The 15,272-nt window shown below is 36.1% G+C and overlaps 1 pseudogene across 1 annotated transcript; it reads right to left on the reverse strand.

Moving 5' to 3' along the window:
- Positions 1-1,517: 1,517 nt before the first annotated feature.
- LOC145128792 (transmembrane 9 superfamily member 2-like) lies at positions 1,518-4,969 on the reverse strand (annotated as a pseudogene). The gene is made up of 8 exons (XR_013717103.1): positions 4,809-4,969; positions 4,138-4,296; positions 4,012-4,052; positions 3,319-3,901; positions 3,048-3,197; positions 2,466-2,622; positions 1,875-2,360; positions 1,518-1,760 (listed from the first exon to the last, which is right to left on the reverse strand). The product of XR_013717103.1 is annotated as a transmembrane 9 superfamily member 2-like (transcript).
- Positions 4,970-15,272: the final 10,303 nt, after the last annotated feature.

Consider the following 15,272-nt stretch of genomic DNA (forward strand, 5'->3'; position numbering starts at 1 on the left):
AATATTGAGAATAGTAAGATCATCAAGAGTCATGTTTCTCATTTCATTCTCAAGTTCAATGACTCGAACATCTTTGTTATCCGGGAATAGATTCTCGAGACTAAGCCAGTGGAGTTTTGGGAGAGAATCATATTTAGAAGGGATTGAGTGAGTGTTCGATACAGCCAAGTTTTTACCACGGAGTCGAGTTTGAACCATTCGTCATCTTTGTTAAAGGTTGGTTTGGAATCGCCAGTGAGAAAGTCATGAACACCAAAACCACGAAAGTAGGTTTCAAAAAGTTCCCGCCAAGCATCATAATTAAGTTAATTGAGATCAAGGATGATGGGAACGTGTGTCTTGATGAGCTCCATATGGCTTCTGATTGCTTAATGAAAAGGGGTTTCTGCCGACCATTGTTCGAAGAGAGAAGAGGAAGATGCGAAGACTAGGGTTAGAGAGGAGACAGGATTAGGGAATGATACGAGCGGATCGCTCTGATACCATGAAACACATTAATGATTTTCCCATGATTGATTTCTATTAATCATTTGAATATATACAATTTACATTGGGCTCCATTGGGCTAATAATACAATACAGATACATACATACATACATACATACATACATACATACATACATACACACACACATATACATACATACATACACACACACATATATACATACATACATACATATATATATATATATATATATATATATATATATATATATATATATATATATATAGGCTAAGCTAATACAATGAAATGCATATACACTAATAGGTTCTGATAAGCAAATTAGATCACTTGAATTTCACCTTCGGTGTATATCATTTTTCAACCCTTCAGTGATCGAGAAGCAGTCCTTGACTTGGCTTCAGTTTGACGAGTCAACTTGGAGAGCAAGTTTGGTATGCACTAAATACATAGAAATTGTATAGCACCAAATATCAAACAAAAGAACTCTCTAGTTTTGCATGTGGATGTAGCTTGATTACTCTGATCAAATGAACCATGTTAAATCTTTGTGTTATTCGTTATTCTTCAGAGTGTCTGTATCATTGTGCTTGTGTTTGTCGAAGTACTTAATTACCTAGCTAGCAGGATGATGAGAAAAATGGAGCAATTGACCTTGATTAAATGGTTGATTTTATCATCTATGTTGAATAAGCCAAGCTGGTTTGATGGAAAGAAATTTTATTATTAGCTTTAATGCTACCACAAGCACATACATATTTACCACTCTAACATATAAAAAACTAAAACTTTAAAAGGACATTATGGCTTTATATAGATATGTCATAGGAGAGATCAATTTCAAAAGGAGAAATGAACGCTCATGAGGTTACACGGAACATGCGATGTTCTTGCATTTATCCTGAATTTAATCAACATATATATATATATATATATATATATATATATATATATATATATATATATATATATATATATATATATATATATATATATATATATATATATATATATATATATATATATATATATATATATATCAAGAAACTCTATTAAATGTACCTATTGTTCTATTAATTGCACTTTATAACTGCGTACAAGTAACGAACAAAGAGCAATGAGGCACGAAAACCCACACTTCCCAGTACAAGAAATATGCCGAAACAGACGCATGCCATATAGCCGAAGAAAAAAGAGATCTGCATGAAACTATTCATGTATGATCTCTCAAAATAATAATAGATACAATAAACATATATATACAATCCAGTAGAGCCTCCACACAGAAATGACCTGTGTCAAATAAAGAACTCTTATTAGTTGTAACTTATAAATTATTAGCTCATGCATGCATCTAACAATTCAAGACCATAATCAGTTATCACACCAACTATATATTTAACATACCTCCACCACCATTGATGATCTTCAACTGCAAGCTGGAAATATGTAAGTGCCACATAAACTAAAGCAGCCATGATCAGAAGAAGAAGGAAGACTATGGACATAATACTATAAAGTGTATAAACGCGATATCCCCAAACACTTGTAAATATGTAATACAACTGAATATAGATGACACTGAAAGGCAAAATTCCTCCTAAAGCCATCTGAGGGAGAACAACCCTATACCAACTCAACTTAGGAACCTCTCTAGGAATTTTGGCTGTTTTGCAGGGAACTTGGAATTCAGACATTTTTGTTTTCCCAATAATGCCTCCTAAAAGATGCAATGGTGATGCTATGAATATCCACAAGAGAGATAACATGACTATTGCTCTCAGTGGCGATGCAGTAGTTGATCCATAATAAATGGCAACATTGTCTAGGAAAATAAAAGTAAGAAAGAGAGGCCCCAAAATATAATCCTCCTGCCACTAATAGGTTTTTTATCTGTAAGGGAGAAATAAAGACAGCCAATCAGTATTAACCTTTTTATGTGAATAAAAATTGATCAAATTGTATAAGTTTCAAACCAAGTTTCATATTTTCACATACCCAATTGGTTCCTTCGAGTTGAGAATAGAAGGAAACAGAAGTATATCCTGAGACCACAAATGTAACTGCATATACAATGATAAGTGCGTTCCAGATTATTCCTCGCATATAGGGCTGAAAAACACCTAGGAGCCTAAGAGCAAGAATTGCTATGATCCTTCAATTTCAACAAAAGAAAGGTTAGAAAAGTAATTTAAGATGCACCCCCCAAAAATCATATATAAAAAGTTAAAAACCATAAAATAAAGTGAAACCCACAAAAATGACAAAAATGGTATTGGTCATTTAACAAAATTGCTTTTGAATGTTCCCACCACAAAAAAATATTTAAATAGAAAAATAATATTTCCGAAGAAATCATATATTTCGCAATTTATGAATGTTTATTTTGCAAGATAAGACTCGATTTCGCGTATTATTTTTCTCAGAAAATAATGTTTTCCAAATTAGTTAAGGTTTTTCGTGGTGAGGCTACTAAAAAGCAATTTGGCAATTTGCAATGGAACTATGGCAAAATCAGTGGTCATTTTTAGCAAAAAGTCAAAAGATCAGACATATTTCACATTGTTTGGAGATACTAACATTAATAACAACTGGCTGCTAACACCAAGAGCCACAGCAAATAAAGACTTGTGTTGTGGGAATTTAAATACATCACCATGAACATTCTTCCATCCTATCTCTTCTTGCTTATTCAAACTCAATATATCCTCTTCCACATCAGCTAAGTTCCTTTCATTTTTCATGCAATGGGAAAACAAGAAAGGCAACAAAAGAGTTATTCTATTTGACAAACATAACAAACACAATAAGTTGAATATGCAAACTTATTTTTTGTGAGTAGAATCAATACTTAGAAATGTCTTTGCGAAGGACCAGTAAGTAAAATGTAAGTAAGGAAACGATCAGAATGACGAGTGTGACACTTGAGAATGTAATTGAGTGATGATGTATCGGCATGTTGTGAGGTAAAATGGTAGAATCAGTGTATATCTCCATTCTCCTATCAAATAATTGTTGTGTCATTGTCCACTTAACAGAGTATGTGAAGCCCACATCAACTTCCTTGTCTTCTGTAATGTCTGTAAATGAATTTGCCATTTGTAGAATGACCTCAATAACTTGATCCTTATTATAAAAAACCTCGAAATCAAAATGTTTGTAAAGGGAATACACTGTCTTGATCCTTCCATTAAAAATTCCCTCATTTCTCATTCCTATAAAAGCCCATATTGGCAAGTCGTCATAGTGCAATTGCATATAGTAGTTCTTATCTATAGCCCTTATGAACTTAGAAACATCTGTTTTACTCAGTGTCTTATTGCATAATACTTCTAAATCTTTATCCACGAGGAATTCAAGTGAATATGGAGTTGAAACAAGACGATCTCCATTCAACATCTCTCCTAAATTAAGCTTCTTCTCTTTAACAACATCTATTATTAGATAAAAAAAATGTATGTGAGGAATAAGTAACTAAATATGGAGAGTTAAAATGATTGAAAGAGAACAAAAGGAAGACCCAACACATTCACGAAAGATGTACCTCGAGAACAAAATGGAAGTTCATAATAAGCATATGTTTCTCTGAAAACAAAGTAAACAAGAATAAGAAGGAACACACAAAAAAATAAATAGAAAGGAAAAATACTTTGGAGGAAATGTGTCTAACCTAGAATTACGGAATGGGCCAATTTTGTTGGCATAGAAGGGGACTGTATCACCTTCACTGTAGCGGTGATCATTGGCATCTGATTCTACTTGGATTCCAAGGTAGATCAGTAGAAGCATAAGAGAAGGGTATTTTCGTAACTTTACCATTCCTGTTGATCTATAAATAAAAGTGAAAAAACATGAGCAACTGTTATACCAAAAATCAAATATATTATAACGAAAGCATCTTGCAAGTAATACAAAACTGGTATTTAAGTTGCACAAGTATACCATATTGTTTTGCATCAAAAAGTTACAAGAATCTTTGTAGATTTTGGAAAAGTTGAAGATTGGACTCAAAAGAATTTTGGGTTATGTATGTTATAGAATATTTTGGTTGCCTAGTTTCTCATTGTTCCATAAACAAATAAACAAATTGTTCAATCTGCTATGCCTCACAGTACACAATTAGGCGTTTATCTATACTTCTTTCAAAGCAATGGAGTACAGGATAAATGAATGTAATTGTTGCGAAGGAAACAAAAGCCAAGCTATAAGGTGAATCGTAGTATTAAGATATGAACAATCAAACATAAGTAACTATCCAAAAAAATAATTCAATTGTAATTTACTGGAGAGCTAACAGAGACAACAGAATCAAACATCAAACTATAATTGTCAAGTAAATACCAAGAACGTGGGATGATCAGTGATGGAGAAAGAGAGGAGTTTTTACAGTGAAGGAGGAGGATGCGGTGATGGAAAATGTCTTAACTGGTTGGAAACCAGAAGTATTGTTGGGGATGGAGAGACGACTTTGACTTTGAGTCTTCCACTCTCTTCAGCCGACTGTTAAGTTCACTAGTCTCATATGTTGGTCGTTATTTGTTCAATAATTTTGAGGAAGTTACAACTTACAAATGTTCAATTTTTTTTATAATGTTTTGAGTAAATTACACGAATGGTCCCTATGGTTTGGATTAACTTGTGTGTCTTGTCCCTAACTTATTTTTTTAACTCGTAAGAACCCTATTTTTCTTTCACGTTCGGTGTCTCGTCTGAGCTAAAAAGACGATTGTGCTGAGAGTTAGAACCGGAAAACCGGACCGGAACCGGAATCGGAACCGTTAGAACCGGAATATGTAGAACCGGTCTGGGTCCCGGGTTTAAATAATGGCTTTATCCGGGTTCTGGGTAATCCGAGTTTCGGGTCCTATGGATCCGGGTAAACCGGGTTTAAGAACCGGAACCTGTTTTTATGAAAAGTTTAAAACATGAATATCTCATTCGTTTGAAGTCGGATTGACATTAGGTTTTTTCCAGAGTGTAGTTTATAGTTTGGACATGATTTTAGACTATAATTTTGTCATTTTTGAGTTAATATCCGTTGACTTACAGTCCACCAAAGTCGGGATATCAAAGCTGTGAATTTTCTGTTTCAGCTTTATTTTTATATTTTGTGAAATTTTAAAAATGCATATATAATTCGTTTGAAGTCGGATTATCATGAGGTTTTTTTGCAACGTATAGTTCAGAGTTTCTAAATGATTTTAGACTATAATTTTGTCATTTTTGGTTTCATATTCATTGACTTACAGTCCCCCAAAATTGGGATATCAATGCTGTGAATTTTCGGTTTTTTCAGCTTTATTTTTATATTTTGTGAAATTTTAAAAATGCATATCTAATTCGTTTGAAGTCGGATTATCATGAGGTTTTTTGCAACGTCTAGTTTAGAGTTTATACATGATTTATACTATAATTTTGTCATTTTTGGTTTCATATTCATTGACTTACAGTCCCCCAAAGTTGGGATATCAATGTTGTGAATTATCTGTTTTTTTAGCTTTATTTTTATATTTTGTGAAAATTTAAAAATACATATCTAATTCGTTTGAATTCGGATTATCATGAGGTTTTTTCCAACATGTAGTTTAGAGTTTGTAAATGATTTTAGACTATAATTTTGTCATTTTTGGTTTAATATTCAATGAATTACAGTCCCCCGAAGTTGGGATATCAAAGTTGAAATTTTTCAAAGTTCAACCACTAAGTAATTACCAAAAAATTACGGATATCCCGGTTCTAGACCCACTTTATCCGGTTTCACCTGACCCACTTTAATGTTTCCGGATTTTCCGGTTCTAGACTCACTTTACCCGGAACCAAACCGAAACCGGTTCCTATATATCGGTCCGGTTTCCGGTCCTACAAAATCCTGTTTACCGGTTCCCGGGTTTTCTGGGTCCGGGTTTGGACCAACTCTCATCCCTAGTTCCCATTGATGATTCTTTTTTATTTTTTGTTATTTTTTATCATTTTAATATAAAAGAAAAAAAAATTAAGCTTCACATCCTCAGCTATAGACGGATACACCATATCTTTCTCTCTCATTTAACATAGCAAACCTTACACGTCATTTTCTTGTTCTATGCCACCAACCACTCGCCGATGAAATTAATCCATTTCAAGACCTGAAAACAATTTATGTCCAAATATCTGGTGCTAATTTGTACAACCTAGATCTAAACCAAAGCCTTAGCGTCACCGTCATCATTTTTGTAACAACATCGGATCCACCGTCGGAGAAAACCAACAGGGTTTGTCACCTACCTATTCATCGTCAGAGTAAACCACTAGAGCGAGAAAAGGAGAAATAGAGGTAAGCCTTGAAGAATCGATATGAGATCTAGGTTTCAATTGTCCATTGTTTTGTTGATGTTGGTGTCGTGTGCTAGCAATGTTTCGAAGCAGGAAATCAAATAATTTGGGGATGGATTTCTGCTTAGAATTTTTATTCTGGTTTCGATTTTTGATTCCAGTATGATTGGATTGAATGTCTGGTGTGAATGAATTGATTTTGGTTTCGATTTTAGATTTGATTTCCTGTTCGATTTAATTTTCGGTGGTTGTCTCATCTGTTGCCGGTTAATGAGCTTTTTGTTTTTATTTTCATTACAAGACCCGAAAACAAGATTTGTTCAATAAGAACATGGGTTGTGGTGAGTTGGTATGAAATATGGAAGATATTGACCCATTTTTAAATCCTTACACTATTTAAAAATGGTTTGAAAACCATCTATTGGAAACCATCTATTGGAAGTTATCGTTCAAAAAAAAAAAAAGATTTGTGCAGGTATATGATGTTGATTTATGCAATCTAGACTTGATTTTGGTATTAATTTTAGATTTGATTTGCGTTTTGGGTTTAAATTGTGGTTTTGATTTTAGATTTTATTTCTGGTTTGAATGGATTCCATGTGGTTTTTATTTTCAAGTGTGAGAGGTGGTGGTTATTTGCTTCGATGGTACATATGATGGGGCTGTAGAGGTGGTAGTTTCTTCCAGTGGCATTTTACTTCGTCAAAGAGAGGAAACTGGGTGAAAGACTAGAAGGATAAAGGGAAGGTGTTAATTTTCTAGATTAATCATAAATTTATAATAATAAATTACAAAAGAAACACATAAATAATGATATTAATTAAAAATCAATTAATAAGGACACAATAGTGTAGCTACCTTCCGAGTTAAAAAAGAATTGTTAAAAAAGAATTGTTAGGGACTAAACGTGCAAGTTACTTCAAACCATAGACCATTCGTGTAATTTACTCTAATATTTTTAAGGGGAAACCCTAGAAAAACCTTACCTATTATCAAGGTTGTAAAAATCGCTCGACGGTCGACTGGTGTTAAGGGATTAATATCGGAGACCATAGATTATTAATAAAATATTAAAATTAATTAAATATTAATATATCTTAAGAAAAACAAGTACTTCAAAATTAGAAAATAAGAAAAATTGTAATTTAGAAATTTGAAAATACGAAAATATAAACATTTTGGTATAATATTCGAAATTTTGGAGCAAAAAAAAGTTGGTTTTTGAATTTTTTTTAAATTTTTTTAAATTCTTTTGACATTTTTTGACTTTTTTCGAATTTTTTGACTTTTGTTGACGGATTAATCCCGCCAAGGCCGATTAATCCCGCCAAACCAGATTAATCTTAAATTTCCGATTAATGTCCTAATCCTCGACGGTTGGAGAACGCCAAACGATTAATCCACGATTAGTCACCGATTAATCCCGATTTCTGCAACCATGCCTATTATCCTCTAATACACAAAAAAATCATTAAGCTATTTTTATTTACAATAAAACCATTTTATTTGTTGATCATGTCTAAAATAATGCTTGGAAACCGACAAACCATTGAAATCCGATTACCTAGCATTAGTGACTTCATGAAAACCCAACCTATTATCATCTTCTATGCAAAAAAAAACCATTATGTTATTCTCATGTATAATAAAACCATTTTATTTTATGATTTTGTATAATATAACCAATTTATGTTCTGGTTGGGTACAATAAAACCCCTTTTTGTTCTGATTTTGTACAATAATTAATTATATTTCCTTTTATGTGACATGCTCTTCTCTTGAGAAGGGATGAGCGATAAACTTTTCATTGATTCATGAAATAAATTACAGGTTATAAATAATACAATCTAACCCCAAACCTATTTGATCTCGAATAAAATGAATGTCAATCTTTATGTGCTTCATGCACTAACGACGGACAATAATCGAGTTCTAGTATACAATATTAAAGTTGTCACAATAAAAAAAAATGGTGGGTGGCCTTCGTGTTAGTGCAATGGAGTTAGTTGTAATACCCGTTTTTCCTAACATGTATTATTCAAAGGAGTATAACTTCTTTACGAGACAAGTAGGAGAAATAAAGCATGGAGTTTGCTTTTAGTTGCTTATAGAAGATATATTGGTGTTAAGCACTACTAGAAAAACAACCTTTTACGATGCGCAATGCGTGTCGTAAAACGCTCAGACGACGCTCAAATGCGTGTCAAGGAAGGCTCTGTCATAACGAGAGACGACACGCTTTTGTGCGTCGTCTATAGACGACGTGCATTTACGACACGCATTTACGACACTCATTTACGACACACAATGCGTATCAAGGAACAGGGACGGTTTTAAGGGGTTCCCGGTGTGGCACCGGCAACCCCTAACTTTTCTGGCCGCAGAGGAAAAATTTTCGATTTTTCGATTTTTTTTACTTATTTTTCATGTATCGGCAACAATTATTCGTCCCGACAACACCTGCAATGTATTCATGCGTCCGTCCCTGTCAAAGAAGGCACTGTCATAAAGGAAGACGACACGCATTTGCGTTTCATAACCTTACGACGCACGTTTAGGACACGTATTGCGTATCATTATAGCCCCTGTCATAAATGAAGCTGACACGCATTTGCGTGTCATAAACTTCAGCAACCATTTACAATATGAATATATGACGTGCCTTCACGATACTCTTTTACGCATAATACAAAAATATATAAAAAAATATATATACCAAAACAATTAATTTCATCCAATAACATCATGTCAAAAAATTGTAATACATTGATATTAAAGGGATCTGATTGTACATTGTTATTAAGTGGTTTTCCCTAACTATATAACCTAATACTACATTGCTATAAAGGGACACCTTCTTGTTTCAGATATCATGTTAAAAAACATCCTCCATATCATTGGTTTGTCATGACCTGGTGTACTGGGCAGCTGTCCACCGGGCATAGATGGCAAGTAGTGACTTGAACATTAGCTGAAACATCATGCATGTCACCAACAACTCCAGTAGGTATGCACATATAGAATATTCTCAGCCATGTGGTTCTCTATAAAAAAAAATGGATATAAAGTTTAGCTATTGAAATTATATATATATATATATATATATATATATATATATATATATATATATATATATATATATAATTAGAAACAAAAAATATATAAATGTGGAGGAAAACAAAAACTGAATATTAATATTATTAATTTTAAGATTTTATTACAAATTTGACATTTTTTCTGTTTCCGTACTTTGACAATTTGTGTTACTGTTGATTCCGGAGCCAATCCGCGACTGCATTCCAGAGCTGATTCGGCGGAAAGAGCATCGCAGACTCCATCACTTGAAATTACAAGCCGCCCACCAGCAGAAGATAGCTGAAGATCATGAATAAATAAAAGTTGTTAATAAAAAGAGAAATAAATTGAGTTTAATTACAAAACTAACCTTCACTTGTTTGACATGAGGAACCAGAATAATGAACTCCCCAACATCTCTATCTCCAATAGATCTTGAAAGGCATAACCCACCTCGCCAACATTTTAAAGGACCAATCTATCATAAATATAACAACATTGGTAAGTTAAGTAAGATCCCATTTGGCCATTTATATAGAAAAAAAATTTAAAAATAAAATTTTATAAGATTTTATGATACCTCTGTGCCACCACCGGTATTTAGGCGACCAACTTCACCACCACTAGCAGTGACACGTTCCCGCCTATAAAGAAAGTAAATTGTAAAGTATTTGAAATAAAATTTAATCCAAAAAGAAAGAAAGTGGATGAATTAAGTGATATTTGTTAACTTACTCTTCTTCATTGGTGTCACACCCCCAAACCAGAATGGCGGAAACATTCGGGGGTGGGTGACTTCACGTAGTATCATAACAGTTGAATATTGTAAAGAAAGTAAACACAACCATCATAAATATAATAAAAACTTACATTGTTGCGTGTAATACATGTTTCAAAAGAATATTACAAATATGATGATTTTAAATGTTTTGATAATAGAAGCCTTAGCGTTCCTTCTCCAAAAGCTGATGATTACCTGTATTACTGATTCCCTGAGAAATACAAGTAGTTTTGAAAAGTGTCAACAATTAAGTTGGTGAGTTCATAAGCGTTTTTGTACTGAAATTTGTATGTCCTTTAGTAAAAATAACTGAACGTGTTTTCTAGAAAATCCAATATTTTCTACATATAGTTTGAAAAAGTTCCAAGGACTAGAGTACAATAGTGTCTTTCGTGCTCAAAACAATGAAAGTGTATTTATACTCAAATAATGTATTTACTGAATGCATTCAAAAGTCTCGTAAATCAAACTTATTTTAATACTTCCGCGTGAGTTTTATAACCATGCTATTGACCCAGACTGCCTGTAACAACGTTCTTCTGGCGTTGTAGTGTTATGACGTTTGTCACCCCAGACCTGCCGGTCTAACTGTAGCTAACAGTTTAGGTGCGGGGTTGTCAATCCCGTATAGATCTATACACAAGTATCACGCTCTCCCTCCAAGAGATTATGGTTTATAATACAGGACTTGAAATGCGTACTTGTGAGTACGTTGAAGTTGAATGCCTCACAACACTTAGTATTAATAGATTTACGAAAAGAAAGTCTATAATTCATGTAGATGACAGTATTTCATTTTCACAATGTTTACGTAAAGATGAATGAATAACCCGCAAACTATACCCATTATAGTTTTTCCAAAAGTGTGTTCCGTTTGGTGATAGAAACTCGATGTAATACTAACTTTGCATGTAAAGTATAACGTTGATATAATAGTTGTTTTAACATTTATAAAATGTAGGTGGTGTATTTGAATCCGTATAAAATGATAAGTTTTTCCCGTATTGCACTTGTATTTCCCGCCCTTAAAATGTGAAAAGACGTAAAAAGTAGGGGTATGAACTCACCTGATAGATTGAAGAAAGTGAGACGAAAACCGGGCAGAACTTTGACAGGAGAAAGCGGATTTCTCGGGATTCTCGGAAATCTCGGGGGCGTAAAACTTCCTTCGGGGCTTGGGTATGAAAACCGGGGCTTCGGGATATTTCTTACACGCAAAACGGAGTGAAAACGCAAGACAAGGAGAGAAATTGAGCACAAATGCCCGTAACCCTCGCATCCTTTTTATAGTGGCTGGAGGCCCTCGGTACGCTGGGCGTACGAGGGTACGCGGGGCGTACTCGTGCGTCATGCATGACCGCGTCTTCGACTGCCGGACTTCGGACGGGACGGCGTAGGGGGCGACGTGGACGATCCGGAGCCTAGCATCCGAGTACGTTGGGCGTACGAGGGTACGCTGGGCGTAAATCGTCTCGTTTTGTGCACCTCGAACTTGTAAAATCCGTAACTTTTGCATACGAGCTCCGATTTTGACGTTCTTTATATCCACGCGAAGGTGAGAAAATACTCTACAACTTTCATTTAGACTTCGTCGGCTAATTTTGACTTTATTTTAGTTATATTTTATTTAATAGGCGGGGACACGATAATTCCGTTAAAAATCCATAACTTCTTTATCCGGTGTCTGTTTTCGTCTGTTTTTTGCCATTGTACTACTATTGTAGAGACCTTGAACTCTCGTTTAGGTTGCGTCGGCTAAAAATCGTTCGATCTATATTTCGAGTTTTTAGCTGTCTACCGCTGTTCCGAAATTTAGAAAAATCATAACTTCCTCATACGAAGTCAGATTTGGGCGTTCTTTTTATGTATGTTCACGGTTTAATGTAATCTACGATTTTCGTTTAGATACCTAAGGCTGGAAAACATTTTATTGAAGTTTCACTTTTTACGTTTAGCAGTGTTTTACCGGGTGTGTCGTGGATTTTCGATTGGTCATAACTCCTCCGTTATAACTCGGATTTGAGTGTTCTTTATGTTTTTGGAAACCTTGGCACGATATCTAACACTTTATGCATCCCAATTAAGATTTTAGAACACTTCATTTTTGACGCTAATTTCGCTGGTTCCAAATAGTTCATTATATTTGACTTTTTGAATGTTACATTGATTTGAAAAATATCGAGTTGTTACATCATCCCCCTGTTAGAGGGAATTTCGTCCCGAAATTTAATCTAAGACATATTTTATGGATTAGGAAAAAGATGTGGGTACTTTTGTTTCATCTGATCCTCGCGTTCCCAGGTGTATTCAGGTCCTCACTTGGCGTTCCAACGGACCTTCACAATGGGTATGCAGCTTTGTTTAGTTCTTTTAATTTCCCGATCCATAATCTCTACTGGCTCTTCCACGAATTGGAGACTCTCGTTGATTTCAATTTCGTCCAGAGGGATAACGAGGGTCTCATCGGACAAGCACTTCTTTAAGTTCAATATGTGAAAGGTAGGGTGTACGTTATTGAGTTCCTGCGGTAATCGAAGTTTGTATGCCACTGGGCCGATCCTGGCAAGGATCTCGAATGGTCCGACATACCTTGGGCTTAGTTTCCCACGCTTTCCGAAACGTATTAATCCCTTCCAGGGTGAGACTTTTAGTAGTACCCGGTCTCCAACCTGGAATTCCAAGGGTTTCCGTCTTTTATCCGCATAACTCTTTTGTCTGTCTCTGGAAGCCTTCAGTCGCTCCCGGATTTGAACAATCTTTTCCATAGTTTCCCTTATGATTTATGGTCCAGTGAGAGTGCTGTCAGTTGATTGTCCTCTTGCTAGTTGGGTGTCACCCACTTCAGCCCAGCACAGAGGTGATCTGCACTTACGGCCGTAGAGGGCTTCGAATGGGGCAACCTTGATGCTAGTGTGATAACTATTGTTGTACGAGAACTCGACCAATGGTAAATGGGTGTCCCATGCCTTACCAAAATCGATCACACACGCTCTTATCATATCTTCCAAGGTTTGAATGGTTCTCTCACTCTGGCCGTCGGTCTGTGGGTGGTAGGCGGTACTCATGTCTAGCCTCGTTCCTAGAGATTTCTGTAGTGACTGCCAGAACCTCGAGGTGAATCTACTATCTCGGTCCGAGATAATGGGTATTGGAACACCATGCAGTCGTACAATCTCCCTGATGTATGTTCTAGTTAGTTTCTCCAGTTTATCCATTTCCTTGATTGGTAGGAAGTGCGGGGATTTGGTTAACCTGTCGACGATCACCCAGATGGTGTCGAGTCCGCTTGCCGTCTTGGGTAACTTGGTTATGAAGTCCATGGTTATCCGCTCCCACTTCCATTCAGGTATTTCCGGTTGTTGCAACAATCCCGAGGGCTTTTGGTATTCCACCTTGACTTTGGCGCAAGTCAAACATTTGCCTACGTAGGTAGCAATTTCGGCTTTCATGTTCGGCCACCAGTACAGTTTCTTGAGGTCTAAGTACATCTTGTCTGAGCCGGGATGTACGGAGTAGCGAGTTTTATGAGCTTCGTTCATGACAACATCCCTGAATCCACCAAATTTTGGTGTCCAGATCCGGTTCATGAGACAACGAACTCCGTCATCCCTGACTTCAAGGTTTTTGTCCATTCCTCTCAATGCTTCACCTGTCATGTTCTCTGGCCTCAAGGCTTCTTCCTGTGCTTCTTTGATTTGTGCGGACATGTGTGAGTGGATGGTCATTGTTAAGGATTTCACTCGGCGGCCCGAGTATTCCTTTCGGCTGAGTGCATCGGCTACTATATTAGCTTTCCCGGGATGATAACGAATTTCGCATTCGTAATCGTTTAATAGTTCTACCCACCGTCTTTGTCTCATGTTGAGTTCCTTTTGACTGAGGATGTGTTGAAGGCTTTTATGATCGGTGAAGATTGTACATTTCGTGCCGTAGAGGTAGTGCCTCCAGATCTTTAGGGCGAAGATGACTGCTCCTAGTTCAAGATCGTGCGTGGTATAATTGACTTCGTGCGTCTTGAGTTGTCTCGAGGCGTATGCGATGACCTTCCCTCGTTGCATCAGGACACATCCAAGTCCCTGGTTTGACGCATCACAGTAGAACACGAAGTCTTTTGTTCCTTCTGGCAAAGATAATATAGGTGCACTACATAGGGCTCGCTTTAATGTTTGGAATGCAACGTCTTGTTTCTCTCCCCAGCTGAAGGTTACACCCTTCTGAGTCAGGGTGGTAAGTGGCTTAGCAATCTTTGAGAAGTTTTGTATGAACCTTCGGTAATACCCCGCGAGGCCCAAGAATTTCCGGATTTCCGTTGGAGTCCTTGGAGTTGTCCAGTTCTCGATTGCCTTGATTTTGGAAGGGTCCACGTGTATCCCCTCCTCGCTGACCACGTGACCTAGGAAATCTACTTTCCGAATCCAAAACTCGCACTTCGAGAATTTTGCGTAAAGCTTCTCTGTCCTTAATGTTTCTAAGACTTGTCGGAGATGTTGGCTATGTTCCTCCTTGCTCCTTGAATAGATGAGTATATCGTCTATGAAAACGATTACAAATTTGTCCAGGAAAGGACGGCATACTCGGTTCATCAGGTCCATGAACACGGCCGGTGCATTTGTCAATCCAAAGGGCATCACTACAAA

The sequence above is a fragment of the Lactuca virosa genome, chromosome 8, assembly GCF_052849685.1.
Source record: "Lactuca virosa cultivar CGN04683 chromosome 8, Lactuca_virosa_CGN04683_v6, whole genome shotgun sequence".
Taxonomy (NCBI): Eukaryota; Viridiplantae; Streptophyta; class Magnoliopsida; order Asterales; family Asteraceae; genus Lactuca; species Lactuca virosa.